Source organism: Canis lupus, chromosome 12, assembly GCF_011100685.1.
Source record: "Canis lupus familiaris isolate Mischka breed German Shepherd chromosome 12, alternate assembly UU_Cfam_GSD_1.0, whole genome shotgun sequence".
Classification (NCBI taxonomy): domain Eukaryota; kingdom Metazoa; phylum Chordata; class Mammalia; order Carnivora; family Canidae; genus Canis; species Canis lupus.
The window spans coordinates 14,781,809-14,801,552 of NC_049233.1; the positions used below are offsets into that span (position 1 = coordinate 14,781,809).

General features: G+C 40.8%; 1 protein-coding gene and 1 pseudogene across 2 annotated transcripts in view; both read right to left on the reverse strand.

Annotated features, from left to right (window-relative positions):
- The window catches only part of RCAN2 (regulator of calcineurin 2), a 260,250-nt gene that overhangs the window by 153,487 nt on the left and 87,019 nt on the right, over nucleotides 1-19,744 (reverse strand). The window lies entirely within an intron of this gene.
- Nucleotides 12,574-14,138, reverse strand: LOC609874 (annotated as a pseudogene).

Consider the following 19,744-nt stretch of genomic DNA (forward strand, 5'->3'; position numbering starts at 1 on the left):
AATCTCCGATAAGCAATATCTGGTGCTAAATGCTCTGTGGGACAAAGGACAGAACCAACCTAAATCCTCTCTTCAAGAAGCTAATAGCCCTGTCTGAGAGAAACAAAGCTAGATTAAGAACTTGAACACAAAATAGAAAGTAACAAAAGTGGTGAGAATGGAGACAAAACACAGGAGGAGTTTATCTTAAAAACTTGGAGAAGCAACCCGGGAAAGCTTTGTGGAGGAGGAGACGTTGGAAGTGTGCCTCGAAGAGAGGAGAGTTGGGAAGAGGTGACTGAGCAAAGAGGGGTGGCAAGGGAGGGCTACCTAGGAGTTAGACACAGCCTAGGCAAAGGCCTAAAGGTGGCCACTTTGCCACTTCCTCTTTCCCAGCCCGTATACCTTTGAAATGAAATAACTCTTCAACAATACCATTTCTTAAATCTTTCTTTTTGGACAAGGAAAGTTTGAGTCCCTTAAGGTCAGAAGCACAGTTCTAGACTGCTAGGTGTTCTTCACTCTCAATATGGTGTCTGAGTCCTGCCACTCAACGCAGACTTACTGAACATACATATGAATTAATGAATGGATGATGTTCTATAAGCTGTGCTGTGCAATATGATGGCTACTAGCCATTGATTTAAACTTAGAGTAATTAAAGTGAAATAAAATTTAAAAATTCAGTTCCTCTGTTGCACTAGCCACTTCTTAAAAGCTCAGTAGCCATGTGCGGCTAGTGACTACCTTCTTGGACAGTGTAGATAGAGAATGTCTCCATCACAGAAAATTCTATTGGTCCTACTACCTAGAAGGTAAGAATTATCTCAAATGTTTATTACTGAGTACAATTTTAACTGTCTCTATATTTGTTTTATGTTTCTCTCTCTCTCTCTCTTTCGCTCTCTCTCTCTCTCTCCTTTTCATCTACATGTACTGATCATTTTCTTGTTGGTCCCTCACTTCCCTACTCTGCTGTGGAGTCAGTATGGACCATTGGCTCCTACCATTCTTTCCCAGGCTCCCTAGACACTGGATACCTTAGCAGGAGACTGGGTGCAGTGGGAAGGGGAGGGTCTAGCTCCACACACTCCCCCAACCTCAGCTTTAGGAGGCATCTCTGGGAGTGGCTGCATTTTTCCATATTCTCAGCAGCTTCCTCAGAGGTTCCAGGACCTGCTGGTGGCCCTACTGCTGGGACTGTGGACACCACATCTTCTCCAAGGCCCTTCCTCTCTGCAAGTGCTACTAGAGTCCTGCTTTGTTCATTTCCAGTTTGTGTCATAGCTTCCTGTTCAGCTCCTCAGCGCTTCACACACCTTTCAACTCGTTGTCAGTATTAAACTCCTTCTATTGAACCATCTGCTGTGAGGTCTGTTTTCCTTCCTGGACACTGACCGATATATTACGGTTATCCAAGTATCACATTTGAAGACAAGCAGTTATCAGTGGAAAATTAGCAAATGTGAACTACCTTTGCAGACAAGAAGTAAACCCTGGAGGGACTACATTCCTGTATCTCAGTGCAATATAATTAGTATTAGTTATAGAGAAGACATTTTTATTATCCTAAAACCCACTGAATTTTTGTTAACTTTTATTGCCACTGTTCTATTTTCTAGAGGAGGTAACCGAGTCTCAAAGAGGCTATATAACTCATCCAATGACGTACAGATACAAAAAAAGTGAAACTCAAAGATAAGTCTGTCCCATGACACAGAACAAATGAGGCCCTGCACAAAAGTAATACATACTATGTGACTCCATTTATAGGAACTTCTAGAACAGGCAAAACTTATCGAGGGTGAAATAAGTCAAACAGTGCTTGCCTCTCGGTGATGGGGAGATTAACTGGGAAGTGATACAAGGGAGCTTTCTGGAAAAGTGGTTTCTTTGGTGAAAGGAGTATGGGGCACATAGTTGTATGTAGATTTGTCCAAATTTTATAGTTAAGATCTCATACTATGATTGTATGTAAATTTTACCTTGCAAATAAAACACTGAAAAAAAATCTAATCTCATGAAACATGAGGAGAGAGGGGAGTCATGGATCAAAGAATATTGGCAGAGTGCTGGTAATGGCTGAAGCTGGGTGACAGGACCCATCATACATGCTGTTTACTTTGTACGTGTTTGAAATTTTCCATAACAAAACATCATTAAAAACCATCCAAAGAATCTCTAGATTTCCCTGAGTTTGAGGCTCTAGCTTTTCCTACCAACCACTTTGCTCCAAAAACGTTTTAGGTCTACTCAAACGTGGGAGGACAATTCCAACCCAAGGAAAATACAGAAGAGAGGTTCAAGTCCACAAGTAGGGGAACTGGGCAACCAACCAGAGAAGCCTCAGCATCCTACGACATGCCAAGGAATTGCTTTCAATAGAAGAAGGACCGTTGCCCTACTCCAAATTTGCATCTTTTCTAACACCATAAATAATCCGCAGGCTGGAAAGGGTAGAGCATGACTGGTAGGAAGAAGGAGAAATGCAAAACATTTGAAAACCCACAAATGAGTCGAAATTCTAGAAGCAGAACATTTTGTAAGCAACTTTAGAGGAAAGTGAAAGAAAAAAAAAAAAGAAAGAAAGAAAGAAAGAAAGAAAGAAAGAAAGAAAGAAAGAAAGAAAGAAAGAAAGAAAGAAAGAACACAAAAAGCCCAAAGACTAAGATCAGGCAAATACTAATTATTTAAAAGAACAAAAAATTTCAAAGGTTCCCCGTGCCCACAGGATGCAGTCTGAACTCCGCAGGAGGAAGGCAAGCCAGATTCTGTGCGAACTGCCAGGGCAGCTTCATCTCCAGTCTCTCCTGGCTCCTTCTCTGCACTCTGTTGAGCAAAAGTTTTGTAGCTATTTGCACTCAGCCTGCTGTGCAGCCTCCCCGGTTTTCCTCCTGCTGTTCCCTCTCACTAGAATGTTCTTCTTCTCTTTCTATTTATTATTTCAGACACAGCTTAGTAATTATTTCCCTCAGGAAGGGTCCCTAGAACCTCAGGTCCCCGCCGCGATGCTCCCACGGCACTAATGATAGTGAAACGATCTGCTCGGGTACCAGCCTCCGCTCCATCCTCAGCTTCTCCATGGCTCCATCCTGTGGATCCTACTTGCAGTACTGTGTTCAGGGTTTAGGGCTCTGCAGGTGCATATAACTATTCTGGAGCTGGTTGTCCTACATGGTGTGTGAATGCAAAGAAAATAAGGTAGTGGCTTTATAGCCTTCCTGAGGCTGCTTGGGACTCATCAATGCCCTCCACCTACTGTCTCCACTGAGTGCAAAAGCCCTCCTTCAATTAGGTTGCCATGTTCTGATGGAGGAATATTTCAAGTGAGTATTGAGATTGCCAAAGAGCCTCTATCACTAGCAGGTCACATGATTTTCGGGTGGAAGCTAAAGGGATGATGGCAAAATTCCTTTATCACATAATAAAAAGTGCTTTTTTCAAACATCCACCTCAATGATCCTTTACCTTACAAAATGATAAGAATAAAGAGAAATAATTGGGCACCTGGATGGCTTGTGGTTGAGCGTCTGCCTTCAGCTCAGGTTGTGATCCTGGGTCCCAGGATCCAGTCCTGCACTGGGATCCCACAGGGAGCCTGCTTCTCCCTTTGCCTGTGTTTCTGCCTCCCTCTCTCTGTCTCTCATGAATAAATAAAATCTTTTTAAAAAACAAAAAAATAAAGAGAAATAACACCATTATTCAAGCCCAAGTGAAACTGAAAATTGACCAGACCACTCTCTTTGAATGAATTCTGGTTAAAATATTTAAATGTTAAGTGTTTGCTAGATGTTACCAGCAAAACCATTGAAAGTGAGACACGGGAAAACCAGAAGGGGTTTTCAAGGCAGTTGATGTCAAGAATGATCTTATTCAAGTGGAAGAATCTTGAAAAAAAACTCAGGGTGGAGAGAAAAAACACAAATTCTGTGTCACTGACTGTAACATTGTGAAACTGTTCCAAGTCCCACCTGACAACTTTGTTCAAAACTGTTACTATTCTATAAATCACAGACAAAGGGAGCACCAAATATACTGTATGAACAGGACAATGTTTCCACTGTACTTGTGGTCCTTCTAGAACACTGATTCAAACCCTAGGGCCAAGGCTCTCTAAATAGAAAATCCAACCTTTTTACTTTGCTTTACATAAAACATAACTATAGGTAGGTTCTCTGTGGAATGTGACATTTGAAATTTTCCTATTCTCTTTTGAAGCTTTTTACATAATGCATTTATGTTTAGTTATTGATCTGTTATCATTAAAAATCCAACAAACCTAGGAATGGCCACATGAGTGCCATCTCTTTCCTTCTTCAGAGGGCAATCTGCTCTGTTCTTAGGGCCACATTTCAAATCTTGAGAGCAAGAGCTAACAAAACCACAGAGTTGGGCTAGATGACTGTAAAAGCTGGAGGATTCATAGCCCATTAAACTACCAATCACAAGAGTATTGATTGCTGGAAGATGTCAACTCAGAGGACTGTAGCAGGTCAGTGAGATGACAATACAGAGTGTGCTTACTATGCTCACTGGTAACACAGAGGCAGAGACGAGGCAGGCTTTGAAGATGGGTGCTAATGTATAGTAGATTCTCAGGAATCACTGATTGAGTACATGAATGAACAAAAAAGAATCAAGATTCAAAAGTTTTCAATAGGCTTAAATTGTAGGTCAAAAATCCAGATGAAATATAAAGGGGATAAATGTTAAGCTTTGCCAAATGGTGGACATTTTACCTCACAGAAATAAATGCAATGAGGATTTAGGAGATATCTCAAATAGTAGCTGAATAGATAATCATATGATGTGATCTAAAAAATGTGGGCTTCAGCCATGTTATGAAGGTCAGAGCAGAAACAGAGCCCCTGGAGCTGGCCATGGCCAAGCCTCATGGTGCCCTGTCTTCAGAGTTAGGGAGACACTCCTAAAAGGAGCTCTGCTTAGGCTCTGGGGTGGTGCAAAGGCAAAGCACCAGTAAGAGTCTGAAAACTGTGTCCCCGGGAGACAACTCAGGGGACTGACCATTCTTAGTCTGGAAAAAAGACTTACTGGGGGCATGAAAGCTGACTTCAGCTATTTAAAATTTGAAGTGCCATCAAGTAGACAATGAACTAAATTATATTCTTAAACTGAGCAAGTATTATTAAATGTCTGTATTTACAAAGTCCTCATTTTACAAATATTGACTACTCATCACTTCCGTGCCAAGCACTGTCCTAGATACTGGGGAAAGGCCTCTGCCTTCATGAAGGTAACATTTAATGCTTGACGGGTCAGACAGCCAATAAACAGAGAATAATTTCTAGAAGGATGAAAGTGTATGTGATGTGTGCTTCACAGATTTGCCTTTGAATCCAGTAGGATATGCTTATTCTTTGATTCTTTGTTGTTCCATTAAGGAAATAAACATAGACTGTAATTCAATAAAAGGAAGAAACTTCTTCCAACAGAGGATGGACTCTGTCAAAAAAGTAGGGAACTCTACCGTTGGAAACGTGAAAAACAAAATCTGCATTGCCATCTTTTAAGGCTGTTGTGGGGAAGTACTGAGGATGAGTTCAAAATGGATCAATGGTCCCAAAAGCTTTGGATTTCCTAGACCAGTACAATTGAAAACACAGCAGGTGCAATAGAAGATCACCAAGTTTTTTATATTTCTAAGTACATTAATAGAAACCCTACTATTATTAACACCTTCTCATTAAAGAAAGGTCATTTTTAAGGGCTTACAAAAAAAGAATGAAACAATATCAGAATAAAAAGCTCTCTAAATAAATTTGGTTATATTAAAGTTTCATAACATCGGGCTTACTTTTCTAATTTTGCAAAAGACCATCAAAAATCTCATTGTAAGACTAAAATAGTCCAGAGCCTAAAATTTGAAAACAGAATCATATGACCTTGAGATTCTTCCTAATAGTTGTCCAAGGAGTACGCACTACCAAAATTTAGTACATTTGTTTAAGTGTGGGGTTTTGGAGCTGGTGTCTGTGAATTTAAAGCCACAGCTCAAACTAGCTACAGGAAAATTACTTAAATTTCAGTTTCGACTCCTCTGACAATGGGGATAATAACATTACTGACTTGTGATGCCATAAGGATTTACTGAGGGGCGCTTGGGTGGCTCAGTTGGTTAGGTGTCTGCCTTCAGCTCAGGTCATGCTCCCAGGGTTCTGGGATTGAGCCCCAGGTCAGGTTCCCTGCTCAGTGGGGAGCCTGCTTCTTCCTCAGCCTGCTTATGCTTTCTCTCTCTTCCCCTCCCCCACTAAATAAATAAATAAATAAATAAATAAATAAATAAATAAATATTCATTGAAATAATGCAAACAAAACACCCAGGAAAGTGAGTGGAATGTAGTAATCATTTAATAAAAATGCAGTGACTGCTCCTTTTTCTCAGGTCTTCTAACCCAAGGGAAATGGTGAGCTTAGGGGCATTTCTTACAGATAATGGGGTCAGTACACAGTATTTTCTAAATACTCCAATTTTGCATGAAGAAATATATTGTCTTAGGGCGCCTGGTTGGTTGAGCATCTGACTCGGGTTTCGACTCAGGTTATGATCTCAGGATCATGAGATTGAGCCCCAGGGCTGGCTCCACTCTGGGCATGGATTCTGCTTAGGATTCTCTCTCTCACTCTGCCCCCCTCCTCCCACCTCTCACCCACACTTTTGCCTGCACACTCTCTCCTAAAAAAAAAAAAAAAAAAAATTAAAGAAGTAGATTGCTTTATTTGGCAGGTAATACTTGAACCTTGCCCCCATTGCCAGAGAAGTAGACAAGCATCATGGCTGGTTCCTAAAGGGATGGTTTTCTCTTCCTCCTCCACATTATTCATTTCCCTAAGCTCCTGCCTCTGCCTTCTGTTACCTACCTTCTCTGGCACTTACTGGCTTCTCCATAGAATGCCTGGCCCCTTATTACTTTTTTTCTTGCCTCTTGGATCCTCTTTCACATTTTTTCTTTTTCTGCTTTATTTTAGTTTGTCTTTGTCTAGTCTGTGGTGATTGGTGGAGCTTCCCACATTCTCTCCATATTCTCTCTTTCACCTGCCTGTTTTCTCCCCAGTCTCCCAGTGGTACAGCTTCCCCTCACCTCTTCCCCACCCTGCCTGCTGCCACCCCCAGAATGGCCAATCTGTTAGCAAACTTTCAGAGTAAATCAACAAATCTTGCTCCATTTCTTTGGCAGGCAATGGAACATGTCTGAATGCTGTGGAAATGTGTAGGTTCTTAGGCCTGTGACTTCAAGTCTGAATGCTAAGTAATATGCAAGATGACTTACATGTTTGAAAGCTGAGCCACCAGTGAACTTTCCATGGCTCATGCTTTGTGACAGTGCCCTGCAGTGTCTATTCAAAAGGATGCACTGTTCTAACAATAGCTAATGCTTCTCTTGTTTGGTAAGGAAGTGATACTGCGTTGTTATTAACAGTGATCAGATTTAAGTCCTTGACAGGTGCTGAGCACCCTAGAATTCAAGAACTCTATTCGTCAGCAGCAGTAAATCTAGACAAAAAGGTGCCAAAATAAGGTCTTCATACACAGGTCTTAACCGAGAGACGTCAGTGGAGTGTCTATGATTTGGCATTTGCGTAAATTAAAATGTGCTGAATAAGGCCTGCATTACTTTTCATTAGTGCCTAATGCCAGTTCCACATTTATGACTTATTATTTCAAAATGTGGCTGGGCATGCTAGGAGAATAAAAGCATGGTGTGGTATAATTCTTGAACACAGTCCAATGGATAAAAAAAAACTGGTCCAAAAGTTAGGACACAGATTCAAGTTGGAGATTTCTCATTATAGACATGGTTACATATAACTGATTCTTCAAGATCTTCACAGAAAAGTGGAAGTTTCTCCCTGCCTGAGATACTGCTATGCTCTTTATTCATGCCCTCTATTTTTCTTTTCCTTTTAAATTTTTTATATAAAAAGTAAGTCACATGGGACCTTGTGGGATACTGTAAGACTTTTTGCTTTTAGCCTCAGTTAAATGGGAGCCAATGGAGTGTTGTGAGCAAAGGAGACAGAGGATCTGCTTTACCTTGTAAACAGCATCTTTCCCATTCCCGTGTGGGGATCAGAGCGAAAAGAAAGACTATTTAATAGGCAATTGCAGTGATTCAGGGAAGAGGTGATGGTGGCGTGGATCCACCAAGGCAGAAGCAGTGAAGACGGTGAAAATGGTAGGAATCCTTTATTTTGAAGGAGCAGTAAATGGGGGCGCCTGGGTGGCTCAGGCATCCAACTCTTGATTTTGGCTCAGGTCATGATCTCAGGGCTGTGAGATCGACCCCCACATCAGGCTCCATGCTCAGTACAGTCTGCTTAAGATTCTCTTTCTCCCTCTCTCTCTGCCCCTCCCCCTATGCACTCTCTCTGTCTCCCCTCCCCCCCAAAATGAATAAATAAATCTTAAAAGAAAAAAAACAGTAAGTGAATTCCTGGATAAACTGGTTGTGCCTTACAAGAAAAAGGGAAGAATCATGGGCGACTGTAAGAATTTTGGCCTGAATAACTAGAAGGAAGAGTTGCTATTTCCTGAGATGGGGAACACTTGAGAGAAGTTGCCAGGGGGTCATGATGTGCTGGTGGGATGCGTCATGAAATTGGCTTTAGATATGTAAAGCTTGAGAGGCCTTGATGTAGGTAGGGATGCCAAGGAGCAGATTAAGATCCACGCTGGGATCTCAGAACAGAAATCCAGGTCAGATACATGTATTCAGGGGTCATCAGTGCATCCATGGTATTTAAACTGTGAGAAGGGAGAGTGCTAGGGAAAGAGGAAAGGTAGATCCAAGCCTGAGTCCTGAGCACTTAAACTTGAGGCTGAGGAAAGGAAGAAAAGTCAGTGAAGGAGCAAGCATAGGCCGCAGGTAAGGTACAATTCCAAGAACCAGACGGAAAAAATGTTGCAACAAGGAAGGATCAGCTGTGTTAAAGGCTGATCTCTTAAATACATTAAAAAACCCCACCCTATTTACATATGGAATCAGATTCTATTACTCCTCTCAAAATAAAATAATACATCTAACCTTAATTACACATTTCAAATCAAAATATCAAGGCTAATTCTTCAATACTCATATGCCAGACTATTTCAAACACCTTTAATAACACATAACTACAAATCAAATTGATGACAAGATGCATTCCTAAACTTAGCACAGAAGCATTAAGGCTACGGAGGTTGGCTCTGTTTCCTTCAGCATCTTCTGTGGGTTGTAAAGTTATTTTTTCAAATTTAGGAAGAAACACCCTACAGGGGGTGCCATGTTCCTTAGGTCAAAGATTCAGGACACTTATTTATCGTCAAACTTAGTAGCAAGACATGGGATCTGAGAACTGTGCTTCAAAGCTGATTCTGCCCAGATTCCAGATGAACAAGCTGGTTCCTTTCTAATTGTTTTGGTCTGTGTACTATGTCAGCAAGGGATCCTATGCCCAGTGCTTCTGGCTGGGGTTAGTTTCAGAGCTTGGCATATCATACATTTCCTAGAATATATTTCTAGTTATACCTTAGACCATTTTTCATCATAAGCTTATCTCAATGTTTTATCACCTAATTTCGGTAGAAGACATTCTGCACCTTTAACCAAGTTGTGGCCAGTTTCTTTTCCCTCTCAATTAGATTCACCTAATGTCTTTGTTCCCTGATTGAATTCCACATTCTTTCCCTGTCTTTCTTCCTGGATCTTGGCCATAGTTTTAGAATCACTTTTATTAACAAGAGAAGATTAAATTTAAGGTCTATGGAAGCAGGAGAACTAAGCACAGATTGAATTTTTTTATTCCAGAGAGTAACACTGAGGGTTACTGGTGCAGGGTTTGTCAAAATGGTGTTCAGAATTATAAACAATGCACAGCTTACTCTTATTTAGCTGTGAGGACACCACACAAAAGGGCTACCAACTCAGGGATGTGGGCCAGAAGAACCATAAAGGTAAGTCAATAATGCCTCACTCATTCAAAAGACATTTATCTGGCACCTTGACATGGAGTCAATACCTGTGTCCCCCCAAAATTCATGTTTTGAAAGCATACCCTCAATGGGATAGTATGAGGAGGTGGGGTCTTTGGGAAGTAATTAGGTCAAGAGGGTGGAGCCCTCATGAATGGGATTAGTGTCCTTTTAAGGAGAGACACGAGACCTTACTCCATCTCTCTGCTCTCTACCATGTGAGGACACAGCAAGAGTTTGGCCATCTGCAAACCAAGAAGGGGGTCCTCACCAGACTCTGGATGTACCAGCATCTTGGTCTTGGGCTTCCCAGCCTCTAGAACTTTCCGAAATACTTTGTTGTTTAAGCCATCCAGTCTGTGCTATTTTGTTATAGCAGCCAGAGCTGACTAAGACACACCCACCGTCGGCTTGGCACTGTGGACTAGGTGTCAGGCAGGGCTGAGATGCTGGGTGTCCACTGGCATGGCCCAGTTGATAATTTACAGCTGGTATCTATTCTGATTGGTCAGTCATTGTTCTATATGGGCTGTTACATGTAATGAATATCATCCACGATGCTAGAGATACTAAAGGGAATAGGATACCTTTCTATCTTTTAGGGATTTTTTGTTTGTTTTAATGATTTCCAAGAGATAGCTCCCCTTTCTGATCTCAGTTACAGCAACCTTTATGGTCAAATGGTCAACAGTAACCTAGGGTATACTTGCTAGGCTTGTTGAAGTTAACTGCATTTAACCACAAATGCCCTAGTACGACTTCATTTATGTAATATTCTAAAACTGACAAAATTATAGAGATGGGAAACAGATCAGTGGCTCCCAGGGTTTTGGGGTCAGGCCAGAAAGGATCATCCAGAGGAGTTCTCATGCAGTGATGGAACAGTACTCTATAGAGCTCATGGTGGGTATACAAATCTCCACATGTGAGAACCTTTCATAGAACTACACACACACACACAGAGTGAATATATGTAAAATTGCCGAGAGCTGAGTGAATTCTGTAGACTAGTTAATAGTATAATCCCAATGTCAATTTCTTGGTTTTGATAAAGCACGTTGGTTAAGTACAATGTTATCTTTGGGGAAAGCTGGAGAAAGGGTACATGGGATCTCTCAGTACTATTTTTGTAACTTACGAGTCCACAATTATTTTTTTTTAAAAAAGGTAAGGAAAAAAATCATGTTTTCATTCATTAAAGACAATAATAATAGACCTTTTATCTGTAAATAAATTTATGTCCTATGATATTAGAAAGTTTCCATTTTAAGTCACTCTTCTGTCCCCAAACAAGTAGCTTTTGATGATCACCTAAGCCATGCATCCTCAACCAGCAATGAGTTATTAATGCCACATCTTTATTTACATAACTTCTTTGTTCATAAAATTAGTATGTGCACAAATCTTTTAAATTTTGCATTCTCTTTTATATAGAGTTTCTAATACTAGGAAAATATCCTACAAGTAAACAGGCTCATTATTTATGTACTACAAAACTTAGGAATAAGCACATTTATCACAGCATAGTTTATGATGGCAGAAAATTGGAAACAATCTAAATATTCAATTAAGAACATTTTGACAGACACCCAGAATTGACAAATTGAAGCCAATCAAAATGTTATTGTAGAAGAATACTTAGTAATCTGGAAGGCTGTCCTCAGTGTTTTGCTAAGTGAAAAAAGTTCTTAAATAGGGTATAGAACAATATGTATGCACATGTATTTGCATAGGGAACAAAAGATATTTAAATGTTAATAGTGGTTTTTCTCTGTGTGATGGATTACAATGGTTATTTTTTTGAATTATTTCCATTTTCTAAAATGTCAACAGTGAATATTTATTACTTTTGTAATAAATATAAAATTTAAAAAATAATGCATATATTAAATCTAGCTCTGTATAGATAGACTAGTGTTTCTAAACTGTGGTGAGTGGCTGGAGTTCCACAAATTTATTCAAAGTGGTCCATGACTACCACTTAGGAGAATGTTTATTTAATTTGCTGTTTTAATTAAGATGACAACCTTAACATAATAATATAGACATATTCTGGATTATCTGGATGGTCATGGTATATCAAAGATGACCAGTACCCATATTTGCATTTATTTTTATGTCTGCAAGGTGGACAAGTACTACTACTCTAATTCTCACTGATTAATGAGAAAAGAAACCAAGTCAAATATACAGGTGATGTATTTGTAACTGGTAAAGGCCACAGCCCACTGCACAGATTAGGGTTTGCAGAATTTCCAATAGAGAAAGTCCTGGAGAATACCAGACATGCCAAACTCAAAAAAGAATGTGTGTCAGCATTCAGTGCCCAATTCACAATGCCATCAGTGATTAAACTGTAGCAAAGAGTATCATCAGTCACACTAAATTAACCAGTGTTTTACAGACATTGTTTTTAGTTTTTATTGTATTTAATGTTTTGGTCTATGTGAAAGCAATAGGGATTCTGTGCCTATTTGTTTTGTTTGTTTTGTTTTTTGGTGCCAATTTTAAATACAGTTTTACTTAAGACATGGCACTTTCCACTTATAATACAGTAACTTATAAAATGAAATGTTTATTTCCTTTCCCTGCACACATATTTCATATTCAAGTATCAAGAGTGCCCTGTTAATTTACTATAGCAGCTTGACTTTAAAATTGCCGTGGAATTCACTAAAAAATTGGGTCCTTCAAATGTTTTGTGTGGAAAAAAGCTCGACCTATTCTCAGGTTGGCTTAACCAACCTCTTCATTGGTGAGCTTGGAGGAGGTACCACCAGATGGAGGGGCTCCACCATCAGGATGTCCCCGGGCATTCCCCCTGGCATGCTTCTTGTCCTCCGGTACAACTTGGGAATGATGGGGTTGCACACTTTCTCCAGTTCTTTCTGCTGATGTTCAAATTCTTCCTTCCCTGCAGTCTGGTTCTTATCAAGGCCGTTGCTGACGTGATTTATCAAGAATCTTCTGTTTGTCCTCATGTGCCCTGAAGCTTTTATCTTCAACGGTGGCTTTCATGTTGTCTGTGTAAGATTCAAGCAAATTCTTGGAGGTTGTCATCCTTGGTTATGGCACCCTCACCATCATAATCCTGAATGAGCACACCAGGCTGGTTGTCAGAATAGGTAGTGATGGTCTGCATCTGTTTGGTAGGAATGGTAGTATCGCACTTGATGAGGACCATCATGACTCCTCCAGCAGTTTCAAAGCCAAGAGAAAGAGGAGTGACATCCAATAGCAGTGAATCCTGAACATTTTCAGATTTGTCTCCAGAAAGGATAGCTATCTTGACAGCTGTGCCATAAGCAACAGCCTCATCAGGGCTTATGCTCTAATGCAGTTCCTTTCCATTGAAGAAGTCTGGCAGAAGTTTCTGAATCTTGGGGTATGGGTAGAACCACCTGCAAGGACAATATCATCGATCTGAGGCTTGTCTAGCTTGGCATCCCAAAGGGCTTTCTCTATAGGGTCCAGAGTGCCATGGAATAGGTCAGCATTTAATTCTTCAAGTTGGGGACAAGTCATAGAGGTATGGAAGTCAATTCCTTCATACAAAAAAAAAAATTCCTTCATACAAAGAATCAGTCTTACTACTGGCCTGGGTGCTGGAAGAAAGTGTATGCTTAGCACGTTTGCAAGCAGTCTGGAGGTGACGGACTGTCCTCTTGTTCTCATGGATGTCCTTCTTACATTTGCGTTTGAACTCTGCAATAAAACGGTTGACTATTTGGTTGTCAAAGTCTTCTCCACCTAAGTGAGTGTCTCCAGCTGTAGATTTGACCTCAAAGATCCCATTTTCAATAGTGGGGACTGAGACATCAAAAGTGCCACCTCCTAAGTCAAAGATTAGCACATTTCTTTCAGCTCCAACCTTTTTGTCTATGCCATAAGCAAACAGCAGTAGCAGTTTGGCTCATTGATGATGCTAGGTATACTGAGACAAGCAATAACTCTAGCATATTTGGTGACCTGATGCTGAGAGTTGTTAAAGCAAGTGGGTAGTGTGACAACTGCATTGGTAACAGTCTTCCCACGGTATACTTCTGCGATTTCCTTCATCATTGTCAAAACCATAGAGGGCACCTCCTCTGGATAAAACTGTTTCTCCCTTGTATTCTACTTAGAACTAGGGCCTACCAGCCTCATTTGCCACCAGGAAGGGCCGATGCTTCATATCAAACTTGACAACAGCATAGTTGAATCTTTGTCCAATCAGGCATTTCATCAAAAACTGTGTTGGTGGGGTTCACTGAAACTTGATTCTTTGCAGCATTGCTGATTAATCATTCGGTGTCAGTAAAGGCAACATAACTTGGGGTAGTTCCATTTCCCCAATCATTAGCAATTATTACCACTTCTATGCTTGAAGACACCCACACAAGAGTAGCTTCTAGAGAGCCAGCAGGGCCTTTGATGAGATCCGGTGTCTATTGAGTTTTGTGTTGTATTCACTTAAGTAGCATATTGTGAAAAATAATACATTCAAATCTAGAAAAATCTTTTTTCCTTTTTGAAGTATCTGCACACTATTCAGGTTTGATAGGCACTATTCTAGAACCAAATGTGCTCCCCATTCATGCACACAGCACCTTTATTTTTTTTTAAGATTTTATTTATTATTCATGAGGGACACACAGAGAGAGGCAGAGACAGGCAGAAGGACACGCAGATTCCCTGAGGGGAGCCTGATGCGGGACTAGATCCCAGGATCCCGGGATCACACCCTGAGCCAAAGGCAGACACTCAACCACTGAGTCACCCAGGCACCCCCACACAGCACCTTAAGAAGCTACATTAATAAACTCAGGGTGCTAAGATGTCACTTGATCTTGTGCACTGACCCTCCTAACATCATGTCACTAACAGAGTAGATCCAGTTCCAAAAATTGGCTGCTGTATTATTTGGAACCTCAAATACATGCTTCTTCATAAAAATTATATTAAAAACCATGTTAGGATCTCAGATCAGTTGACCAAAGCCCGTATAATATAAAATGTTCTTGGGCCAGGAAGAATTGATGTGTCCTGGGGTATATTTTACTGTATCCCAAAGATTTTGAACGGTTGTATCTTCATTCTCATTAGTTTCCATGAATCTTTTTAATTCTTCCCTAATTTCCTGGTTGACCCTTTCATCTTTTAGCAGGATGGTCCTTAACCTCCACGTGTTCAAAATCCTTCCAAACTTCTTCCTGTGATTTAGTTCTAATTTCAAAGCATTATGGTCTGAAAATATACAGGGGACGATCCCAATCTTTTGGTATTCGTTAAGACCTGATTTGTGACCCCGTATGTGGTCTATTCTGGAGAAAGTTCCATGTGCACTTGAGAAGAATGTGTATTCAGTTGCGTTTGGATGTAAAGTTCTGTAAATATCTGTGAAATCCATCTGGTCCAGTGTATCATTTAAAGTTCTTGTTTCTTTGGAGATGTTGTTTGCTTAGAAGATCTGTCGATTGTAGAAAGCACTGTGTTCAAGTCACCAAGTATAAGTGTATTATTATCTAAGTATGTCTTAACTTTGGTTATTGATTGATATACTTGGCAGCTCCCACATTCGGGGCATAAATATTGATGATTGCCAGGTCCTCTTGTTGGATAGATCCTTTAAGTATGATATAGTGTCCCTCTTCATCTCTTACTACAATCTTTGGGATAAACTTTAATTTATCTGATATAAGGATGGCTACCCCTGCTTTCTTTTGAGGACCATTTGAATGGTAAATGGTTCTCCAACCCTTTATTTTCAGGCTGTAAGTGTCCTTCTGTCTAAAATGAGTCTCTTGTAGACAGCAGATAGATAGGTCTTGCTTTTTTATCCAGTCTGAAACTCTGCACCTTTTGATGGGGTCATTAAGCCCATTCATGTTCGGAGTTACTATTGAAAGATATGAATTTAGTGTCATCATGATACCTATTCAGTCTGGGGTATATTTTTAAAATCCAAGTTTTTCCTTCCTTATTCACAAGACCAGGAAACACTTTATGGTACAGGTTTTGGAGCTGTCCTTATCTTCTGCTTCATTCTAACCCTACCTCTTTCCCAAATCTAGTAACTCTTCCTGTTAAAAGTATCCCCTGCTGCAAAACAAGAGCTCTCATACATTCATATAACTGCCCAGTTTACAAACAGCTTCACACTACCTGTCTTACTAACTCCTAATATCACAGCAGCTTGATAAATAAGCATTAAAAATTCTCATTTTGTAGATATCAAAACTAAGTTTCAGAGAGGTTAAGTGGCTCTCCCAGGGTCAAATAGCTAGTAAGAAAACAGATGTAGAAGCACTTGATTCCAAGAACCTGAGTTTTCTCCTCCCATTCTCAATAATAACTCACAACTATTTTTCTTTCTTAGGTCATTAGGAGGAAAAATGTTTAATTAACAAAACTTGCTTCAAATGACTAATAGACCTAGCTCCCTGAGATATTTGCATTTTCAAAGCAGAGTGCCAGGCTACCCAAATCTATAACATGGAGATCAGCAGGAAAGGTGTACTCATTTCCTAGAGTTGCAAATTAGCACAAATTCAGTGACTTAAAACAACATAAATGCATTCTCTCACAGTTCTGGAAGCTAGAGGTTTGACATCAAGGTGTTGGTAGGGCTGGTTCCTTCTGGAGGCTCCAGGGGACAGTCCCCTTCTGAACCTCTATCCTAGCTCCTGTGGCTGCTGGCCATCCCTTGGTGTGTGTTGGCTTGTAGACTCATTGCTCCAATCCCTGCCACCATGTTCACATCACCTTCTGTCTGTGTTTCTCCCCCTCTCCTTTCCTCTCCTCTTCTCAGGACACTTGTCATTGGACTTGCAGCCCAGGCTAGTCCGGGATGATCTTATCTTGAGATTTTTAACTTAATTATATTTGCAAAGCCCTTTTCCCAAATAAAGACCCATTCACAGTTTCCAAATGGACTTATCTTTGGGGGAGGGGCACAATTCAAACCATGACACAAGGCTCAGTGCAAAGTGAACTTTCTCGTTTGTGGAACACCTGAGACAACTCAGCAATCCTATATACCACCCATTATCTCCTAGCCAAAAACAAATATCTTTCATCTGGAAATTTCCTCCAGGCTCTGAATTTCACCTCTGGTTTCTACTTCTAGTCTTTGGTTCCCCATGCTTCTGTATTCTGCCTAAAACCGAAATTTCCCCGCTTCCTTACCCATTCATATGATCACCTCCACTAGGAGGGCAGCCTGGTTTTCACTGATTTCTCAACCTGGCATGGTCTTCCACTGTCGTTGGCATTTGCTAAAGCCCACTGTGTCCAGGCTTTCTGGAAAGCTCATTCCCCACCGTCTCTTACCCTCAACTACCATTTGTCTTAGGCCAGAATGCTAACACTGGGGAGACATGACTGGTTATTCTTAGAGGTGAAGGCAGCCTGGCCCTGCCTAGGAGTCAGTCTCTCTCATTAGTTCCTGACAGTTGATGCTTTTCATTGCTTCTTTCTCTTACCGATGCCCTCACATCAGCCATCTCCTCCTGTGGCCCGGAAACCCCAGGGTTTCTTCCACGTTCCACTGCAAGTAGGGGGGACCTGGCCCAGAGCTCCCATGGCCACTATCTCATAGCAGTGGGGGAAGTAAGGCAGTACTGGCTGTTTTCAAGGGAAAAAAAATGACCAATATGTGTAAGAGAAGAAGGTTTTCCTTTTGTCTCAGACCCTATTCTCTATGGGCCGATGGTGCTTCTTGAAATATATCCTCCACTGACCACCCGATGAGAAACATTCATAATTGTTAAACATCCACCTTTCTGAGCCAGATCCTAGGCCACCATAACAGAACCTCTGGGAAAGGACACAGAACTCTGTTTTTTAGCAAGTTTCCTAGGAGTTCTTCTACACACTAGATTCTGAGAACTGTCACCCAGTATAATCAGAAGTCCAAAGCACAGCCATGCTTCCTGGTATTTAATTAGGCACCTTCTGTTCCTTCACTGAGCCGTTCTTACAGCACAACACTGCCCACAGGTTCAGATCACACCCTCATGACTCTAGAATGACCTTGTCTCCTCCATTCTTCCCACTTGGGCAGGAAGCAGCCCACAGGCTTCTCTCTTTCTGCTTCATTTTTGGGGAATCCGCTGCCCATCCCTGCTACTGGGCCATTGCCAGCGTTCCCCAGGGTGTCCTTACACATTGAATTTTGGAAAAGGGGTTGAAATTCAGGTGCCTTTCCCTATGAGCTCTAAATATCAGAGGTATTAAGAAGTGCAGAGGGAAAAAAAGCACCACAAAAGATCCCCCAAACCATTCCCCAGGGGAAGGTGTGCCTGCTTAACTCCGATTTGTGTTACGCAGGAGGCTGGCCTGTGATGCCCCCAGTCTCAGGGTGATCAGATGAGTTTCAAAGTCACTTGTGAACTGTGCAAGCAGAAGTAGCGGGTGTCAAGTTCATTTCTGTCCTGACATTCCCCTGAAGCTTTCCAAATCCTCCACAATCATTAGCACATCTTCAGTTACATGGCAAGCTGCTTTAACTGTAAATGTAAATATAGAAATTCATTGGGCAAGAAAATACTAACAGTAAAATCAGATGTCTTTCTTCTATTCCCAGGAGAGCCCCAGAAAGGCAAGACGCTTGAGCCTTCACCTGTATAATGAGATGGAGACAAACATTTCCCATCTAGCCCCTGGAATTGGAGGTTTCCAAAAGGCAGAGCAGAGGCTCCAGCAGACGGCTTTGTGAGCTGGGCAGAAGGCAGAGCCGGCTGCCTGTGTAGGGTCCAGACAGCAGCAGCAATCACACAGCATGTCTGGGAATGTGTACAGAGGCACATACAAATATATACATACATAAGAAAGCTCTTAAAAACAGCGCTCGTTATTTGGGAAAATAGGTAATGTTGCCACTAACATAGTAGGAATGAATGAATGCACCTGAAAAGCTCAAGTAGCAGAAGTTTGAGTACAAAACTCAAAAGAGCTGGATTCAGCTTACCAACCAGCATGTGGTTACCAAGCACTTATTATGTGCTAAGAAAATATCTTACATGTGTGTTGTGTGTCTAGGGGTGTGTGTGTGTGTGAGAGAGAGAGAAAGAGAGAGAGAGAGATGATAAAAAATAAATCTGCAAGCCCTAGCTGCTGTGTAGTTCTGACCTTGGATGTTTAGCTTTTCTAAGGCCTGCTGGCTATATTCTGGGATGTGCCATCAAAGTGTGGAATCTAGAATATATTTTTCATTCCTATCTACCCTTATCTGATTCCACACTATTTCAAATAGATCTTCATACAAAGTGAGTTATTAACAGTAGCAAAAATTTTGCATGCACAAAAAAGTTTACAAAAAACTCCGAAGATAATTGTATACTACTGCACAGAGAGCAAGTGTTCTGGGCCTCTGGAGTGAGGCATTTGTGTTTTGGGGAGGGGCATGAGGGGGAGTGGTATAAGCTCAGAGGAGTTGTTTTGAAAGAGAGATGTGATTACTCTTTTGATCACAGACCATGATGCTTGAAATATTAATCTTTATAATATCATAACCACTAAGTATATCTAAGATGCTATATAAAGATAATTTGTTATAAAGTAAGTACTTAAGTATATTTTTATGTTATTCGGGATCTGCTTATTAAGGCTATTCTTGGGACCCTACTCTTGTCAACATTTACCCTCCAGCCAGGTCTGGAATACTTTACTAGCTATATATCCAATTCTTAAGTATGAGTTGGAATAAAAATTGTTCTAGAAATTTAATAGAATCCACAAAATAAGAATACTTTTAATACAGTTTAGAGAAGTAGTCCTTTGGCATACACCAAATACAATGATTTTGAACCTAAC